The following is a 21,981-nucleotide window of genomic DNA, read 5'->3' as shown; positions in this document are numbered from 1 at the left end:
TGTTTTTCGTATTGATGTCTAGAATATCAATCGTTTTTAGTTTTCTTTTTATTTTATTTTATTTCTTTTTGAGCGTCGGTCGCGTCTTTTGTCCACGTCGAGCTCTTCTTTTCACTGGGTGAATAAGTGTTGTGTCAAGAGGGACTGTACCCGTCGGTACAGTGGTTGTCCTCTGGCGAGAGGCGTCTAAGGCAATTTTCACCTCACTAAGCGGTATATCATCGTCAGTCAATCCTTCTACGTCAGGTACCTTTGTCAAGGAGAGATTATGGTTAGTTGTCCCGGTTTCGAACCCGGTTACCTGCCCCTCTTCCCCACAAGATTCTGAGGACGTTTCTGGAGTCCTGATTCTTTTCCAATTTCTCACTACTTTGTCACTTTTTGACGTCGACGCTTCACATGTCCTTCCAGTTGCATCATCATGTCCCAGGGACAAATCATTTGTAGACTCGTCACGATACGGCGACGCAGGCGGGGAGTGTACAGTTCCCTGCGCTATGTCGTGTCCAGTGGTCGTGTCTCGTCTTGTAACGATGTCCTGAGTATCAGGTACTTCCTGAAGGGATGTGTTCGGTGCCTCCGTGTTATCTTCCTCTTCTTCTTCATCGGTATTACTATGCTCCAGTTCTGGTACAATCGGCGGGTAATACTTGCGTAAGTGGTCCACGTGGAACTTAAAAGGTCTGCCCCGACGCAATACGTAGTACGATACCCGACCTACCTTCCATATAATTTTATGAGGCCCCGACCAACGAGGGTCAAGGCCCGAATTCGCCCCTGGCCTCGTTTTTGGAAATTCTTTTACGTATACAGAATCACCAACTTGGTACGTCGGCGTTTTGGGTTCGTTTTGTGCTCGCCGGCGTCTAAAATATTCTTCCTCATTTATTAATACGGCGCTATCTATTTCCTCGCTACTCCTCTTCACGTTGTTTTCTTCATTGGTACGCAGTGGATTGGACCAATACCCGGGTTTGCACATTTTTCGACCCCAAAGTATTTCCGCAGGTGAGAATCCAGTAGCTGCGTTTCGACGACCTCGTAAATCGCCCAATATATCGGGGATGAGATCATCCCACGTATTTTGCTCTCGGCCTATCAATCGGATCCGTAGTCCTTTCTTTATTTCCTGGTTTCGTCTTTCTGTAGGATTTGCGCGTGGTTGGTAGACTCCGGTGTTCCATTGAACAGCGTCCCATTCTTGTAATGCGGCCAACCATGCCGGATGAGAAAACTGAACTCCATTGTCTGTTAATATGGCTCGTGGGCTTCCAAATCGCAATATGATATTATCGCGGACCAAAGGGATAATATTCATGGCCGTCGACGATCGCATTGGGAAAGCCTCTACCCACCGTGAGAACAGATCAGTAATTACTAAAAGAAATTTGTTTTTACGGCGTGTAACAGGGTATGGGCCCATTAAGTCAAGGGCCAGGATTTCCCATGGTCTTTTTGCCTCCGTATGCGAGGTTTGAGGTGCTCGTGGTTGCAATGCACCACGCTTTCGAGTAGCGCAGATGACACAAGCGCGTACATACGCTTCCACTTGCTGTCTTCGTTTGTGCCAAAAGAATTCACTTCGAATAGCATAATCGGTTTCTTGCGCGCCCGCGTGTCCTCCTTCGTCATGAAATAATTGTATGACATCCCTTTGAAGGGGTGGTGGTACTACAAGGGTAGGACCTTGGTTATTACTTTTTCTCACCAACAATCCGTTTTTTATTTCGAATCCTGCCAGTCTCCTACGGACACCTTCATTTGAGTTTAATTTTATCATCCGACTCCGTGTGACTGGGTCGTTCCTCTGGCATTCAATTACTTTTTGTCTTATATTCACTGTTGTCAGCAGCATTACTGCGGCAGACTCCGGTCTTCGTGTAGGCGCTGCCATACGTGCACTCTCTTCCTCCGGACTTAGAGTGACGCCAGCGGGTTCTTGTGGGTACCTTGAAAGATGATCAGCGAGATGGTTCTCCTTTCCCGGACAGTGTTCAGTGGTAAAACTAAACTCTGAGAGGAGGATTGCCCATCTTGCCAACTTTCCCTTACTGTTTTTAGCAGTATTGAGCCACGTAAGCGCCTGATTGTCGGTAATCAGAGTAAACGGTCTATCTTCTAAATAACCCCTGTATCGGGTGATGCCCCATACAGCGGCCATAGCCTCCAGCTCGTTACTGTGGTACCGCCTCTCAGTGTCGTTTATGCGCTTGCTTGCGTAAGCGATTACGTCACGTTCGCCGTTCTCTTTCTTTTGAAAAAGCACAGCGGCTATGCCGCAACCGGATGCGTCTGTTTGAATGCAGAAGGGTCTCTCAAAATCAGGCCTTGCCAACCTCAAAGGCTGTCGTAAGACTTGCTTTATTCGGCGGAAGGCTTCTGTTGCTTCTGATGTCCACCGGAATCGCACGGTGGTTCGAAGTAGCTGTGTTAACGGGGTCGCCATCTCGGCAAACTTAGGGATGTATTCCCTAAGCCAATTAACCAAACCGAGAAAAGATCGCACGTCTTTACGAGTTTTTGGCTCCGGTAACGCTTCTATTTCTTCGAGATGATGCGCCTGCGGCTCATTCCCGGTTGAGGTAATACGATGCCCTAGATAATTTACCTCCGATAAACCAATATGGCACTTCGCTGGTGCGACGCGTAGCTCGTGGCATTGCAACCTTTCGAACACAAGTCGCAAATGATGGGCGTGCTCCTCCCATGTCTTACTATAAACGATTATATCGTCTAAGTAGACCAGACAAATGTTATTCACCAAGCCTACCAGCACCTCTTGACTCATTAGCCGCTGGAAGTGTCCCGGTGCATTTTTACTTCCAAAAGGAAGTCGTCTGAATTGGTAGCAGCCCCCGTCAGCTGTAGTAAAGGCTGTCAAAGGCCTCGTATCTTTGTGGACTGGAATTTGCCAGTAACCACTTTTGAGGTCCAAACTACTAAATATAGTGGCTGTGCCAAGGTCTTTAAGTGTGTCCAGGATGAGCGGAAGTGTTACGGATTCATCGATGGTTACAGCGTTGAGTCTTCTGTAATCCACACAAAAACGTGAAGTCCCATCGCGTTTAGGTACTAGAACAATGGGAGACGCATACGCGGACGTACTTGGCTCGATGATGTTATCAGCTAACATCTGCTCCACATCCTCCTGGATCTGCTTCCGTTTACTTTCCGATTGTTTATAAGCATTTATACGAAATGGTGTTTTGTCTTTCAAATGGATTCTAAATTCTGATGTTCGACTGCAAGGGCCTGTTTCCGCGAATTGGTCTCGGAAATCTTCCATGACTTGTGTTAGAGCGATGCGGGCTTCCTTGGGAATATCAGGACTTAGTTCGGCCAATGTAATTGGTCCATTTGGTAGAGGTAACCTATTTGTTATACAATGTAATGTCTGTCTTTTTGCTTTTCCAAAATGCACACATCGGCGCTTTAAGTCAATCACTGTTTCTTGGTCTTCCATCCAATCCAGGCCGAGTAGAACGTCAATATGTAATCCATCTAATACCAGTGCCTGAATGTGTACAGGACTATCTCGTAAGTAGCCTTGGATTAAAACTTCGCCTTGCGTCTGTAGAGACTCACCGCCCGCAGTCATCAACGTCACGGGGTTACCCTCTATTCTGGAAAGTGATTGTGCCAAATCACTACGTATCAGGGTCCTGGTGGCTCCCGTATCCAAAACAGCTTCGTAGCATCCTTTTATTCCATTTATCTTCAGTGGTAGTCGAAGCAGATGCTCGCCATTCACTCCCTTTGTGTCCCCCTTATTGGGCAAGTACACTCCAATATAGGGCTGTTCCTTTATGTTAGCGTCTTGGTGTGTACCAATGCTATTAATTCTGCAATTTATTTGTTTTAGAATTTCTCCGTTGGACGCATATTTATCATGTATTATTGTTACAGTATCCTTAGGGGGTACGTCATCGTATTTTATTTTACTACTTACTATATGCATTGCAGATAAACTATTATTATTTTCATTCTTATATTTCGCACTTTTATTTCCTACATTATTTACATGTACGCCACTGTCGATTTTTTCCATATATTTGACACTTTTATTTTCTAATTCAAATGTCAGTGCATCATTATTAATTACATCTAAATATTTCACACTTTTATTTTCTATATTACTTATATGTACGCCACTGTCGATTTCCTCAATATATTCACCACTGTTCTTGTTTAAATCAGATATCGATGCGTTATTCTTAATTATATCTAAACACTTCACACTATTTCTTTCATTATTATTTTTTTCAAATGTCGAGCACGTTATGTTATCATTCCTTTCATTGAAACCAGCCGATGGTAACATAATCGCTTTATTTAGATGTGGCGTCATATACAAAAACGAATTTAATTGTTCTCGACTTGTAATATTTCGTAAATCACGCATTTCACAAGATGAACTGTCACTAATATCTAGATGCGTAACATTTTTATGCGTTGATTTATCGAACGATGTCATTTTCGATGTTTTGTTTGTAGTCTTGTTATCTTGAATATTTCCACATTTATTATGGACATAACAATTTTTATATACATCTATTTTATTAGAATTTATTACCTGAAAGGTTTTCAAAGGATTATACTTAAAGTATTTATTCAACTTTGCATAAGACATTTTTATATTCTGTGTAGGACAAAGAGAATATTTGTTTACAGTTTCGTAAGGCGTTTCAAAATTTTTACGCGCCATAATATGAGATTGTTTTTCTAATTTTATCAGCCCAGTCTCGGGATTTAAACAATAACTTACTGTTTTTCTGTGGGAATTCTCTCCAACGGCCGCATCGTGGAAGTCACGTACACCATTTTTTTCTGACATTCTACATTCATTCAACCTTTCACACTTATTAATATTTTTATCTTTAAGTAACTTATTATTTAAACAAACGTCGGCGAGCAATGCCTGTGATTTTACATCTCTTTCTTTTGAATTTACATTATTATTTTTAAAATAGGTATTGACATTGTCCGTCGAAGTATTGTTTCTATTTTCTAATATACCACTTAACTTCACAGGCTTTTTAAGAAAGTTACTATGACACTTTACACTAGTAGACTTTGGAAGAAAGTTCTCAAACGTATCGCCGTCATGTGGGGAGACATCAGCAGCGTCCGGGCTCCTAACCTTGAGTCGGAGGCGGTGACCAGGACCTGCGTCGCCTCCTCATTGTTGTGACTGATCTTCTCGCCTTGATGCTTCCTGGTTCCTTCTCCAGGCTGGATAATCCAGACATGTATAGTTCTCGTGGTACCCGTTCCTGCAGATTTGGCACGGCCGGGTTCCATACTCGTGAGGCATTCGAGGTCTACCATTTAAAAATCCCCTTCCTCGTGTTGCGGATCCTCGAACATAACCTCCTTCCGGTATATCTCTTGGGCCGTTATTTATAGGCCTTTCGAATGGCGGAGGTGGTTCATGGCGTATATCAATTTTAGGGGCTTGTCGTCCTACTGAAGCGCGCGTATTGGTCCGCTCCTGGTTTCCGCTGCAGTTGCATGGGCATCCGCATTCCTTTTCTTTTGGTCGTTGCCCTGCCACTACTATTTGTGTTTTTATTTTCGTTGGCTTCAGTCGCTTGGTGATCTCCATGAGTCCTTCGAGATTGGACCAGCCTGATTGGCCCACTCGCAACTGGTCCCTCTCATTTAGGAGCTCGAAGAAGAGTTCGGCCAGCTCTTCGCTCGATTCTTTAGGTAAAAGAACCGTCGCCAAATCTTTTTTGTTGAGCAGAAAGCTGAAAGCATCTTCATCAGCTCGCTGCTCCACTCGTTTGAGGTTGTCTTGTTGTTCACGACGTCTCATGGGTGATTCGAAGTGTAACTCCAGTCGATATATAAACGACTCCCAGGAATCGTGTGAAGAGATAGTCTTTCCCCATATCTTCGCTTCCTCCCGAAGACGATTCAGCGCTAGTCCCGTCCAGCTTTCGGGCGAGCTTTTGGCCAATGCAAAAAACTCCTCACATCCTTTTATAAAACCGGCCACTCGATATTTAGGATTTCCGGTGTAAAATACTTCTAATTCAGGCTTCAAGGCCCACGGAGCTTGGTATGAGTGCGGCGCTACCGACGTAATCTCTGGCATTGACTTCGGTGTTGTCAGTGATGTCACTGTCGGCAGTGTCATTTCCACTCGTGGTCTGATATCCAGTGACAGCGGAGCAGTTTCTAATTTTGAAATAGGAGTCGGCACCTCCTCCTCCGAAAGATTAGGGTCCTCTGAATTATTTTTAGCCATGGTGCGAGTCTTGGAGCGCGTTAGCATTTATACACATTTATTATTATTATATATTTAAAAAAAAATGATTTTTTTAATATTTGTGTTTTATCAGGTCATGGTTCCGGAAGAAGCCATGCACTTCCTCAGCCTGCACGTTATGGGCGCCAAAATAACACACCCTCAATAGCACGACACAAATCTGGCTAGCTCACTTGTTAGTGCACGTACCATAGGGTGGTTATTAAATGTTTATAGTTTTTTTTTGGAAATGTATACAATGTGAATTAAAGTCTTAAAGAAAATATTAAAATCTGTTTATTTATTTATTTTGTTATAACACGGTTTTTATCATTTAAAACATTTCAGGGTTTATACATCTAATTTTTAACTTTATATAAAAAGGATTATTTATTTAGGAACTTATTTTTTAATATTCAATTGATAATTTTTACTTATTTAGTTATTAACTGGCACGCCATAAAGGAGCGTGGGTTTTATACTATATTCCTAGAGGAGCCGAATCGAACTCAACTATCCTATCAGAAGAGCGAAATCGAACTACATTACTACCTTATTAGAAGGACAGAATCGAACTGATCACACTACTTCTATTTCGGGACAAGACCTATTTTTTAAAGCCTGTCCCCCTTCAGAGGTACCACCTAATTAGCAGTGCGATCGCGCGTATTATTCCTTAACATTTAATTTGTTATAAACTCTTATTCTAATCTATAAACAACTAGGTAAAATTATTTAAAACATAATTACGGAAGAAAGCTACGCAGGAAGTTAAGTATTTAAGAAGTTATTTCAATTTCCAAATTATAAAAACATATCTCCCGCCGAAAATTGTCTCTTTGTTTAGAATCGGTGTGAGCGGTGCACACACACTATCAAAATAGTCCCGATTCACGCATATCGAGTGATTGACAGAATACGCAGTGCAGTGCGTGTATTATTTTAAATTTACAGATTTTATTTAAACACGTTATTTATTTTAAATTATAAAATGCAGCTACTGAATTTAATTATACAAAACAAAACTACTGAGTTTAATAGTAACCCTCTTCGGTAATTTTGCTATACATATTATTATATTTTAATGAATGCTTATATTTATTTATCGTAGTTCTCATTCTCTCCGGCATTCATCTCCTTTATAGTATATCAATTTTACATCTTCCTCACATACGAGTATACATAATTATTAATAAGATATTTCTTTATTTAAAACTTACGTGCTATGTACATACCATATTATTTGAAAACACAATTAAACAATTTAAATATTTACTTAATCTATTGACTCCATTCGTCACCTCGCATACTTTTTTCAATTTCTTCCCAAATTCTTCCCACCTAGTGTACACCAGTGCATACACAGGGCGAGGACTTAAACTGAAATAGAAAGATAGATTGACGATTTTCCAAGGGATTTTAGTTACGAGTTTTATAAAGCCGCCGGGGTAAAGATTAGGTGACAATGTTTGGGCCATCAAATATATATTATATTATCATAGATATTTAAACGGTATTTTATGTTGGTGTTAGTACCTACATATGCATAGAAAAATTAACGTAGGTACTTAGTTAAATAAAATATGCCATCCGATTGTACAATAGGTATTTAGGTATTTCTGGGCATGCTCCACTATACTCCACATCAACAGTACCTTAGTACCTACCTACTTATAGACCGAATGCCGAAAATTGATATGATTAATTATATTATGAATTATGATAAAATTCTGTTGTACAATAATTAATTAATGTTATTCAAATATTGTAGATTTAAGTAACCTTCAGTAGGTAGGTAGATATATAATATTAAAATATATGTAGGTACATTTGAAGAAAAGAAAACGATATCAAATTCAATTATAAAACATGCAATAATTTCATTAATCATTATTGATGCTATGTTTTATTATGTTTACTTCTAGAAAATTGTACGAAACAAAAGCAGGAATTTATATACATATATATTAATGGCTAAATGACTACTCTACTTTGATGTCAAAGGGTGATTTATCAATAATTGTTTTATCTGCTATAAATGGCTATGTCTCGTATTCAAGCCTGCTCACATTTATATGAGTCAGCCCGATTATAATTACGGGCTCTTTATGGAGTTAGATCCTTAAGTGATGACAGCTTTTGGTGGTGTAACATTGAAGATGGTGTGATTGTTGTAATATCATAGTATGATGTAGGTATACAGCTAGACTTCCAGATACGTTACACAAACAATGCTCCCCGGCTTTAGAGTTTCGATAATATTTATTCGTTATTCCCTGTTATCATAAAAAAACATTTTACCAAGAATGAACGATATAAGTGTTATGGGTTGGTTTTAATTAAAAGATATTATTAATTATATTTAACGTTTCTTTTATTCCCGATTTATAACACAAAATCACATACAATTATTATTTCTGGTAAAATAATATAATGTTGAATATTACAAGGTACACAAAATTACAAGGTACACAAATGCGTCCTTCTTGTGAGACGTCCAGCTGTCGAGTGGTTTGTTATTCTGGAATACTTCTAGGAAGGAAACAATAAAAACAAACAAAAGAAATGAACAAGATGCGACATGTTTCAGCCGCTCGAACCCGCTGGGTGACTAACTAACGGTACAAATTTGAATGGCACATAACACCTCCCTTCAAAAGAATAAACTTATGGTACACAATTTTTTTACCATGAGTTTGGTTAAAGAAATTATAATCATATTAATACATTGGTTTTCGAAAATAGATTTTGTTGTGAACAATAGATTGTGATGTGTGACAAATAGATTTAGAACAATTGAAGTCATATTACATACAGGTATATATATATATATATATTTTTTTTTTTTTTTTTACATTTAGAAAGACAATAAAATTCTTAATATTAGTACATATTATAATAAAGTAAATAATAACATAATCCTTTGAATGAGATTATTTATTGTGAGGGATCTAAATTAGCTTGCTTAATTCTATTTGTGTGAACCTTAACTAACTTATTCTGAACCTTAATTGTAACATTTAACGGACTGTTAACCTTGACAATTTCGTAAGGTCCTTGGAAATTAGGAGATAATTTTTTTGATTTATTTATTTTAGAGGCGTTATTGGTTAAGTATATTTTATCACCGATTTCAAATGTTCTTAATGTTTTGTCCTTGTTATACCTTATCTGAGTTTTTTCTTTTCCTTTTATCAAATTGTTTCTAGCTATTTCATGTGATTTCGTTAATTTAAGTTTAAGATTATCGATAAATGAATCGTATGTGTACTTGAATTCAGATGTTTTTAGAGCTGTCGGCAAACTTGGTGGATTTCCAAAAACTAATTCGAATGGTGTAAATTTTGTGGCGGTATGCGGAGTAGTGTTATAACTAAACATGGAGAATGGAAGCCATTCATCCCAATCGGTTTGATTCGGAGAGATATAATGTTTTAGATAATCAGCTAAAGTAGCGTGACTTCGTTCTAGGGATCCATTACTGGTAGGAGTATATGCGCTAGTTTGTATCTGTTCGATTTTAAAAAGTTTGGCTACTTCCTTGAGAATATTTGAAGTAAAATCCTTTCCTTGATCGGTAAGTATTTTATCTGGAATTCCATATTGACAAATAAATTTTGAAGTTAGTTCCTTTGCAATGGTTACTGCTTCATGATTCGGGATTGGGTAACATTGAGAGTATTTTGTTAAATCGTCTTGGAGGGTTAATATATATTTGTTTCCACTTTCCGTTAAAGGTAGAGGACCTACTATATCTAAAGCAATACGTTCAAATGGTTTTAGACTGGTGGTAGTAATTTCTATGGGCTGTTTTAAGTTTTTTCGGGATATTTTATTTTTTTGGCATGATTCACATTGTTTAATATACATTTTAATATCCTTTTGCATATTAGTCCATCGATATTTAAGTCGTATACGGTTCAAGGTCCTGTGATATCCTGAATGTCCACTTAAAGGAGAATCATGGTATTCCTTAAGTATTTGTGGAATTTCATTGTGATTAGGGTTAATTATTGTATTATGACAAATAGTGATATTTATATTTGAGTTATTGAAAACATATTGAATAATCTTTTTAATTTTTTCCCAATTGAGGTTATCCAAACCACAACCGAGTCGTGGAAATGAAATATTTGGTTCTTTGTTATTTTTAAGAATATTTTTTAAATTTGATAATGCCAGAAAAACGGAATTATAGTTTGGTTTTTCCCAAAAATTTTGTTTTGTGATTAAGTGGTAAATATTATTTTTACGAAATCTTGATTCGAGTACATCTCCTATTCTCGAATGTGTACTAACTAATTCGTCATGATTGGTAATGATTGTACTTATTTCTAAAGCTATCCCTTTGGACATTGATTTATCATTTGAAATACAGTGCGCAATTGATTGTTTTTGATTTAGAAGGGATTCGTCGATTTCATTTAAGTTGACATTGAAATGTTCATTTTGTTTCTCGAGAAAGTCATTGTATGAATATGAAGGATTATTGGTAGATGGGTTATTTACAAGAACAGTATTTTGATTTTCGATTCGGGACAAAGCGTTAGTATTTGAGTTTGTAAAATCAACGAAACTTTCGTGTTTATTAAATGGTTCGAGAGTTATTTTATTTGATAAGATATTGACTGACTTAATACTGCTATTGACGATTGTGGCATATACTTTATTTCCTGGAAGTACCTTTGCAAGAGTACGTGATAAGTATACGTCTGGAAGTATTTGGATATTCGGTATTACACCTTCGTTAATTTCAGGATTTTGAACAACTAATTCTATAAGGGTTTTAGATCTAGGCTTTAAAGTATAGATAGGATTGATTTTAGTGAATATAGGAATAATTTCATCGTGAATATGTAATGTATTTGTTTCGTAGTCAATCTTTGCATTATTATTGACGAAAAAGTCATGACCTAGTAATCCGTCTAAAGGAACATTAGTGACATGGTTTGGAATAATGTGAATAGTATGACGAATTTGCATATATTTTAAAGGAAATGTTAAATTAACTGTTCCGATAGTTTTTACTGGATTCGGAGAGTTAGCGATACCTTTGAGCGTGACGAGTTCAGTTTCATTAACAAGTTCGTTTCCATCTAGGGAACTTATTTTTACTAATGAGATGTCGGCGCCAGTATCAATCAATAATTTTAGATTTTTTTTTTCTGTATATGGAAATTCAACATACGCTGTACTTGGTTCTAATGAAAATATTCTGCCTGAATGCTTTGCACGTTCCGGGAGGAGGCAGGTCTCCTGGAGTGCTGGAAGTTTAAAGTGTTTGGATAATTTTGCGAATTTTGTGAATTTTGCGGAGATTGATCGAAAGAAACATTTGGATTTGTTTGATTAGTTTGAAGCTGAGAAGGATTCGAATTATTTTTAAAACGATTATTGTACTGTCGTTTTCTGCACTCTTCGATTAAGTGTCCTGATTTTTTGCAATACCTGCACACTTTATTTACTGAAGTTTTGAACTGATTTATATTTTGATTGTTGTAATTGAAATGATGTGACTGATTATGATTATTATTTTTATAGTTTATGTGCATACCTTTGAAATCATTTAAAATCTTATCCTCGTCTATAGCCACGTTTGCTGCTTCTGTTAATGTTGTTGGCTTAGACAATCGAACTACCATAGACGTTTGAGGATGGATTCCTAGCATGAAGGTATTTAGAGCACTATCCTCGATTTGTTTAATCCGACCTTTTAACTCGTCGTCATCCTTATGTATTAGTCTGATTGCATTGATGAGGTTATTTCTGCAATTCTCTGCACGCTGAATAAATTTGATAATAGGTTCTTTATAATCCTGTTTGCAATTTCTGAGTTCTAATTCTAATTGTGATGTATGTTTATTTTCACTGTAAGTAGTATTTAGAAAAGATTTGAAATTGTCATAAGATTCAAATTTATAATTCGAAATTGTATATTTGGCGTTGCCTACTACGCAGTGAATCATGTATTTTAACAGGATGGGTTTTAATTCATTCGGACATATTTCAAAAGCCGTATCACAGTCATTAAGAAATGGGTATAGATTTTTCCTTTCTCCATCGAAGGTTGAAATAAATTTCATCAGGGTATCTAAGCTTAGTGACGACATAGTATTATTGTAGTTATTGATAATTTTCATATAAATGAATGAATAATTAATTTACCGTTCTGTTGTGGAGAATAAATACCTACACTTTACACTGTCACTGTTATATACACTAAGCACTTGACACTCGGAGATTATGTTTTGACGATTTTGAAGATTTGAAGACTTGGAGACTTGTAGATCTGATGGACGCTTGAAGAATATGAAGCTGTAGCTTGAAGCATTTGAAGCTGGAGCTTGAAGAATTGGAGTTGGAGCTTGAAGAATTCGAGATTTGAGTTTGACGAATTCGAGATTGGAGTTTGAAGAATTGGAGATTATTCGTCGAATTCAGGAATTTGAAGATATTTGAAGACTCTTGGAGACAGGAGTTTGTTGGACTTCTCTTGTAGATTTGAAGATATAGAAGATTCTTGATTTAATGATTTTGAAGATTTAGGAGAATATACAACTTTATATTATTAATTAGATTTTTAATTTCCGTTCGTTTTTCACAACGATGTACTTTAAAAAAACAATTAGTTTATACGTAATATTATTATGTGTTTTATTTTTAGGATTCTTGCTATTTTTAAAGAATTTGAATTCACCGTTAATTTATTTCACGTTATTTAGCTTTATCCACATTTCCTGACACCAATTTTATGTTATGGGTTGGTTTTAATTAAAAGATATTATTAATTATATTTAACGTTTCTTTTATTCCCGATTTATAACACAAAATCACATACAATTATTATTTCTGGTAAACTAATATAATGTTGAATATTACAAGGTACACAAAATTACAAGGTACACAAATGCGTCCTTCTTGTGAGACGTCCAGCTGTCGAGTGGTTTGTTATTCTGGAATACTTCTAGGAAGGAAACAATAAAAACAAACAAAAGAAATGAACAAGATGCGACATGTTTCAGCCGCTCGAACCCGCTGGGTGACTAACTAACGGTACAAATTTGAATGACACATAACATAAGTAGGCATACCGGTATTTCAAAACTGGTTGGTATTCAATTATTTTTCGATACCGAAATACCGGTTTCAAAAATCCAATAGACCTACCGGTATTTTCGCTATTAAGAAAGCGTACACATTTATGTTTTTCGAAATTGAAATTAATGTTATTTTGACATTAGGTACTTACTACTATATTATATATACATTAAATTTAATGTAGGTAATACCTACAAGTTATATACTATCAAAATGCAAATATATTGACAGAAACTAACAAAGGTTAAATAATATTAAAACAAAATTCCTGAAATATACTCATAGAATAATAATTGTCGCGATGAATTAACATATTTCGAAAAAGATAACATTCGTGGCTAATATTTCCAATTATTTTATAACTATTAATCCAACGTTGATAGTATATCCATCAAACGTTGAATTTAAGAGAGATTTTTGTGTACCGGAGCAGTTGTAAAATATTATGATCTATGCATATTTACAAAGGTACTTTATGTTGCAATAAAATAGTGTTTTAAATAGATTTGAATAGCCATATTTATTGATAGGTACTTATTTTTTATATAATATGTTTTGACGAATACCGGTATTCAATAAGAAATACCGAAACACCGGTATTAATATATTTATTCGGTATTGTAATCCCTAGTTATAAACAGTGTACAGTCATTAATTACAAATTATTTGATTAGTAATTAATGTTTATCAATAATGCTAGTGCCATAGTAAGTATAATATTATTTTATTTAGGAAAGGGTTTTTTTTAGCTTCTTTAGCTTTAGCATTAGATTATAGAAGCTTTAGCTTCCATGGGTTGCGAGCAATGACGATACGAGTAGAGTTGGGTATTTCCCGAGAAAATCTCAATCTCGAGATTCGGGATTTCCAGAAAAGAATTCTCGAGAATTCTCTAGATATCGGGAAATTTAAAAAAATCTGTAAAAATCTTAAAATCAGTGTAAAAACAGACAAATTCCAAAAAAAATATGATTTTTTATTTTTTATTTATGTAAGAAGACAAAAAAACAGATGTAGGAAAACAAAAATAATTCAAAACATTACTTATTAAAATAGAATTTCAAAATACACAGAATGTCAAGCGCTGCGTCTGACAATCGCGTACGCTTTTGAGACACAAAATTCCCCGATGTTGAAAAAAATGCGCTCATTTTGAGTCGATGTCGGCATAAATTGCGTTAAATGCCCCGGTCAGTCTTTGAACGTTTTGTATTTTCTGTCCACTTTTTTCATAGAAAGTAAAGTCAAGTATAGAAAATCGTTTTTTCAATTAATATTTGATAATAAAGAAATCCTGAATCCCTAGAAAAGATTCTCGAGATCCGGGATTTCCCGAAATGTTAAAAAATTCAATTCTCGAGATTTGGGATGGAAAATCTCAAAATTTTCTCGAGAATTCCCGTCGGTAAATTCCCGAAACTCAACTCTAGTTGCGACTAGTCATGGGAACAGAGTTACTTAAATTTGAACAGAAGTCTTCGCGTCAATTACATGTCATGTCTCGTTCTCATTGATTTGGTCATTCGAGTTGCAACTCAAAAAAAAATTACAAAAATTAATGTCGAACGCTATCACGAAGAATACTTGTACCAGCTTCAGTCTTCCGTCACATGTGTCAAGTCTATCATACACGAATAATGCATGTGTAACACATATACATATGTATAGATATCAGAATTGCATTATTTAATTGTCTTTACGTGTTTTACTAATACAAGTATTACTTTTACCTCCTCTCTCACACGAGCACTCCCGAAGTTCTGTAAACTCAGTCAAAGCATACTTGATTGCGTGGTGACCTCAGTCTGCGCCTAAGACATTACCAGTCATAAAAAAATTCTGATGCTTCACATCAAACACAGGGTCCTGTGGTATGCCTGATTAAGACTGAGTGTGGTGTGTAACGGTAGTTTGATGGGGCCATTAACTACAATGCACAGATTAATTTATTAAATTGACAACTAAAAACACTTGACTTGATGTGATGATATTTTGTCCAAATCTAGTGGGATGTAAAAACCTACTATTTATTTCTATATTAGTGGTGACGGGTGGAGGTAGACTGTTAAGAATCGACATAAATAGTGCACACTAAACTTTGTCAGTCATACTTATGTAGTTTCGTTGAATTAGGAATACATATTACAAATGGTGTTAGTTAGTTTTTTTAACTCATTAAACCTGCCTAACCAAACCATAATCGATAAAAAATATTCTTCTACCTATAAAATATTTTTTACTACATAATTATCAATTATGACTTGGTTACACAGGGTTTAATTGAATTATAAAATCTAACAAACACTATCTACACATAATGTCTTAGTTCAATAGTTTGCATTATTTATGTCGGGTCTTAACAGCCTAACTCCACCCTTCGCCACTGATACATCTTATTATGTGTGTGTATATTATTTCAAAATTCAGCGCCGAATTTATAATTAACATTAAAATGATTAAAATTATATCGTGGATTTATTGTGATACGTTGTTTTGAGAGTATGTTCATACAACAATAATAATTAAAAATAAAATATTAATTATTAGCTATTTAGTAATTTCAAAGTAGGTCTGTCAAAATACTCAACTGTGCGTATTGAAAACAATTACATATTTTTAATTTACACATCTTGTCACAAAAAAAAATATTATATCGTAGATTAACGCAAAAAACTGAGAAAAATTTTCAAACTTTGTAAAATAATAATGATTTTTTTCTTCTTCTACTGTGTCTCTATCACAAGGAATACTGCTCCAAGACCTGCATTTTCTACTTGGGAAAATTTATTAAAGGATAGATTTTTTTTAAATTAAGTAATTACAAAATCTCAGCTATTATTTTTAATTATCTTCCTACCTACATTATAAGACAAATGTGTTAATTTGTTGTATATTATAAATAAAACACGAATAGTATTTAGATCAAAAAGCATTTATTGAAACATTGTTGTGAACATAATGGTAATTAATGAAATAATACAGAACCTATTTATTAACTGATATTAATTACTATATGGAAAGACATTGTAGGAACTTAGTTATTTTATTATAAATAACACACATTTAATTTTATTATGTTAAACAATAAACTATTTCTTTTATTCAACGAATAAGACACATGATTTGAGAATGTAACATTCTATAGGTATATTGAACATACATAGTGGGTGCCTATATGGATGAGATGTTTTCAAATTATGTAAGCATGTTTATGATGTAAGTTAGGTGTGTTTTTAATCATCTAAAATAAATAAACAAAAATATCTCTTACCTAATAATTATTAGTAATTAAGTGTTTGTTATTTTTAGCAAATTCTATTTTAATTATAAATACTTATTTCCGGTGATTTATGAAGGTAGGTCATGCGCACCGTATGAGAGTAAGCCTGCGTGCCCATTACGACGATCAACCGGTGAGTGTGCATAGCCCAGTGTTGCCATATTTTCAAAGTGGAATTATAGTACAGAGCCTTCAAAATTATAGTATTTCGGCAAAAAATATAGTACGCGTTGAATGACTAATACTTTTCTGCATTCTCAAAAAATTCCGCGTAAAGTAATTAACGTCTCGTTTTTTAAATTCAAATGTTAAATGATTAACGTGTCCTTTTTTTAGGCAAAATCTAAAAGTTTGGTAATTAACGACTCATTTTTTTTAGACGAAGTTCAAATGTAAAGTAATTAACGTCACCTTTTTTTAAACAAATGTCCTTTTTTAGTACTCCCGGGTGTTGCTTTAGCATTACTTTTCGTCTATTGCCAACTATTTTTCCCATTTTTCAAAATTAAAGTATTTTGGGCGTACTATACCTATCTGTTTTATATCGTACATAGTACGCAGACAAAAATTATAGTATAAATAGTATCATTATAGTACAGTTGGCAACACTTGCATAACCACACGCAGTCCGTATAGACTATAGATTGTGTATTGTATAGGTCTGAAGGGTAGTAAAGTGACGTAAAGCGAGGTAAAGCGGGAGTACCACTGCGGAAATAATAAGGCGAGGTAAGGTAAGCCCGGGGATAAGAGGGGATCAATATGCATCGAAAAAAATTGGTTGTTAGCCCGCCGACCTGTTGTCTACGGACCGTTGCGTTAAGTTACAGCGACTAGACTGCCAATGGGCGCGCAGGATAATCTCAAACAATCCAACTTGGCGAAAGTAGACGCAGAGGTAATATTTTCTGAATAGAGCTTGACCAATGACTGATATATGCTTGAGGTACCGATTTGAAAAGCGGCCACACTATCATAAGGGTAAGTTGAAAGAGTTTTTGGAAGAAGCCAGAAGCCACTCTGCGTAATCGTCCCTGGTAATGGTGACTTATGAACTTATGGTATTCGCTCCCTGGGGGAGAATATGGACCTCCTCATGGTACAGGTTGATTTAATTTTTTTTTCACGGGAATACTTATTAGTGATTCGCCAAACCCATTGGGTCCTGGCACTTGATCCAAAATGTATTTAAAAAAAAGCCTCTCTACCAACCAGAGTACCCTGGGTGGATAATAGTCACAGAACAGATTAATAAGATAGATATGCGAAAGCCGGTCTCCATAGACTAAGACTTTGAAGAGAGTGTTGGCAAATATTGTCAATATTGAATGAGCGTTGCATTTCGGTAGGTACTTGCCATTTTTAATATATAGTATTATTATTACTAGCTGCCTGGAACGACTCTCTATGGAAAAAAATCTTAGTGAAAATTTAAAATTTTGATTTTAATAGGTAGGTATAACCGTATAACATAAAAATGGAATAATAATATGTAGGTGTATAATATATAAATATATATTTAAAAATATTTTGTAAATAAGTTAATAACGTTTATTTAGCTTTTCCATTCCACATGCAATTTAAAATCACAATTAAAATTTATTAATTTTAATATTAAAATAAACATCAAATTGCAAATCCAAAGCGTTCTGATAAAAAAAAAGAAAAATAAGTAAGTATTGACAATATTAAAATAAAAAATATAATACGAGCAATAAAGTATCTACACGGAAGCATACCAAGTGAACTAAATATAACCTCCGTAAAAAAAAAAATTATAACACAACGTCCAACTAAGCTTTCACGTAAGTGGAATATACCAATATCCGAAACTATTTGATTGAACATAATTTTGCAACTTTTGGGAACAAACAATGGATGTTCCCGATTTCTTATCAGGGACACACAGGGCAACACTACTAGGAATTTCAGTGTTCGCATTTAACCAGTTTAAGTTAAGTCGAAAATGAACACCTTTGGGAAAACGCAGTTTAATATTTTTCATGAATTTACTTAATCTGGTCCTACAATCCATTCAGGTCGACGCACGACTGCGCCAACTGCACTATCGTCCTCCTTCCTCCAGAAACTATTCCAAGTTCTCTCTCTCCAATCGATCACGCTCAGTTTCTCTGCGTCTCTCTTGACGCTGTCTGCCCGTTTACTGCGGGACACCCAGGGGCAGAGAGCTTACCTTGGTTCCTTCATTGACCTTATGGAGACCTCTAGATCCATCGCATCTAACAAAATAGTATTATTTTTTGGAAATTTTCCACTTGGTGAATACGATTACTGATTACGTATCAAATCACTGATTAATTTATGTCATGAGTGTTGTATAAATATTTCGAAGGTGTGGCATAACAAAGTAGTGTTTCCTAAACTGTAGTAAGCGTTCTGCTTGCTGGTGGCAATAACGGTTTATCATAGGGTGAATGGGGTGGTGACTTCGTCTATATCAGCTATAAGCTATAATATCCGTATTTTATACAATCTGACTGCGAACAATCAATCAAATCATAAAACAATCAACGCTTCCCAAAGATGTCCGATCTTCTTCACTGAAGCGAGCTTCAGTTTAACCTACTTATCATTTGTGTACGGAAGAAAGAAATAGCATGGTGGATGACATTGAGAGTTTGTATGAGAATTATAATTAGAGGTCCCAGAGGTTGCAGAGGTCCCCTTTTTTGCCTCACTTTCGTACAAGAAGAATATCTTCAATATACTTGGCGATTTGGTCTACGCTTTCTCGTATATACCTAAAAACAACTGCCTAAGAAGTCTATGAAGAATCATTATTAGAAGCGTAAGTACCTAAGATAGACATCTATCTTTAGGAGGCCGATAACGACATCTCAAATTGCTTTGCCTACTGTATCCATACGTAATGTAAGTAGATCCGAAATTGCAGGTAGTAAATCTTCGGAAAAAGGCAGTGGCCCAGAACGAAGCCATTTGTCGCACTCGAAGCCCTAGTTGGCCTAATTACTATTAGTACCTACATACGCGAAAGTGAACAATTTGAATTGTCATTCGGTAAATTTAATATTTTATTGAGTTGTGCATTATTTATTACCAACAGTGCCCATCCATACTGTAATTAATTACAGTATTTTTGTACTTCAATTGCGGTCTGCGTAAATACTGTGTAATGTGTACGACCATATTATAAATATGTACTTACCTAATAATAATAATATTTACGGATGAGGATTGTCAGCGACAATATCAGATATCTGGGGTTACATATTTGTTTAATGTTCAATTTTGTATTTTAAATATTTCGCTAAGAAGATTATACTTTGTAGTTTAGTGCTATAAAGTTGTCAGAAATACTATAATTTTAAAAATCAGAATAGTAATATGAAAAAAAAATATTGTCTATACCTAGGTACCTATATAATATACATACATATAGGTAAGATACCTATATATATATATATATATTTTTAAAGATTTTTTCTATTGCCAGGTTAGAAAACATAAAACAAGAAAAAAATACGATTATAAATCAAATTCAAAATTCATCGTTAAACATCAAGCACGCTGATAAAATCGATATCTTTAAAAGTCTAAAGGGGCATCAACAGGTTGTAAGTTTGAGAAAAAATAATATATAGGTTTTTTCAATCTTGATGTCGCGGTGCATTTATTATGACGGCAATTTTTAAAAGACAATCAGATATTGTGCAATCTTTCATAAAGCATCTCTTTTAATCTTTAAAATCGGACAAAGACCGTAATTTTTTCGTTGTATAAATATCACCGATTATTTAACCAAAGCACAGTCAACGTTGATCGTTCGAGCATATTCATTTATCCTCGTTTTCAATATTTGATTGTCATTAAAACCTGCAAGATGCGTTTCCTGCTAGCCTTTTTTGTGGTCGGAGTCTTCGCGGCAGCTGCGTTGCCCATGGACCCGGTGCCCCTGGATCCCAACAATATTGGAGGTGTTGGGACTGCTACCGGCGACGACGAAATTGATTTCTTGATCAATTATCTTCAAGCCCTGAAGACTTCCAAGGTGGCCGCTCCTGCGATGGCATCAGCACCGAAAGAGTGCAAAGCTGTTGGTGTACGGGTACGTTTGTCATTTAAATTTATTTATGGGGTATATAATATAATATAAATTATATATTGACGCAAACTAATATTAATTATCGGCTTCACGTCCTAAAACTTAGCTCCTTTATTCACAAGTTATTTTGTCTTACTCTAACCCACATTGCGGAGATTATAAGAATGCAGAATACTTTCTCATTTGCACTTAGGGTTAGTTTATTTCTCAGGTTTTTTAATTGACACTTTGAAATTGAATTACTTATGAGAAAATTTTGTCAAATTAAAATTTCGAATAGGCACAACTTTTAATTTTATCAATATTGATCTATTAATACCGTTTCATGCGAAAGGTTTTTAATAATTTGTGTATTTAAGGTACATACTAAGTATTTAAAAATTGGGTGTCTGTTACTTTGTAATTAATTAATGAAAATGTTTATTCTTTTACAGTGCGCCTCTCACGAAGAATGCTGCTCAAAAGCCTGCCCATTCTATTGGGGAAAATGCGTTTCCGGATAATTTGTTTTCAATAAAATAGATAAAATCTTCCCATCAAAGTTTCAGTTGTCTACATAATAGATATTTTTCCAGAATATTACCCGCCATATTGCAAATAAACTACTACCTGCCAATAATAGATATACTTTTTATTATTATTGTATTATATACCAACGTAAAAAGAATGTTTTGTAAAATATAATACATTAAAAACAGAATTTAAACAAAAATATCTTTTATTTATTTCGTATGATTCTGTTGTTTGTTTTAAGTATATAATTTACACATCTTAATTGTCATATTGTGTAAGTACTGTATGTACTTCTAAATAATTTTATAATCACAGTACCTACATACAGATTAATAAATAGAATTCAAATACAATACACTACATTTTGAAGCTGGGTTTTGTGTCCTACGAAAATGAACATAATAGACCTGCATTAGTGTGTGTTGCAACCGTCAAATACACCAATATTGATTGAGCGTCAGTGCATAAACCGAGAGCAGTTGTCAGAACGAAGAACAAGCGTATTTTTAACACGTGCTTAAGTCTATCCCATATTCTTCCACACTCAAGATTGGTTGCCTGTTATTCCACACCCGTTAGGTATTTCAGTTCACATTAATTCTGTGTTCTCTGATTATAATCCAATGAATGTACTAATGTACATTTTTATGTAAGGCACGCTATTTAAATTTTAACCTTTTTCGTGGTACCTACACTGAAGAATACCTATGTACTATTACTTACCGACTACCCTTTTAGTCACCTTCCTTTTAG

At 35.1% G+C, this 21,981-nt stretch overlaps 1 long non-coding RNA gene across 1 annotated transcript; it reads left to right on the top strand.

The window, feature by feature from the left end:
• Positions 1–20,424: 20,424 nt before the first annotated feature.
• On the top strand, positions 20,425–21,418 carry LOC147073251 (uncharacterized). Its single transcript, XR_015070489.1, has 2 exons — positions 20,425–20,718; positions 21,150–21,418. It is a non-coding gene; the product is annotated as an uncharacterized LOC147073251 (long non-coding RNA).
• Positions 21,419–21,981: the final 563 nt, after the last annotated feature.

Source organism: Rhyacophila brunnea, unplaced genomic scaffold (assembly GCF_057557595.1).
Source record: "Rhyacophila brunnea isolate RB1 unplaced genomic scaffold, BYU_Rbru_1.0 scaffold_18, whole genome shotgun sequence".
Taxonomy (NCBI): domain Eukaryota; kingdom Metazoa; phylum Arthropoda; class Insecta; order Trichoptera; family Rhyacophilidae; genus Rhyacophila; species Rhyacophila brunnea.
Note: the sequence above shows the minus strand (reverse complement) of the source record. Positions and strands in the feature narration are given on the sequence as shown.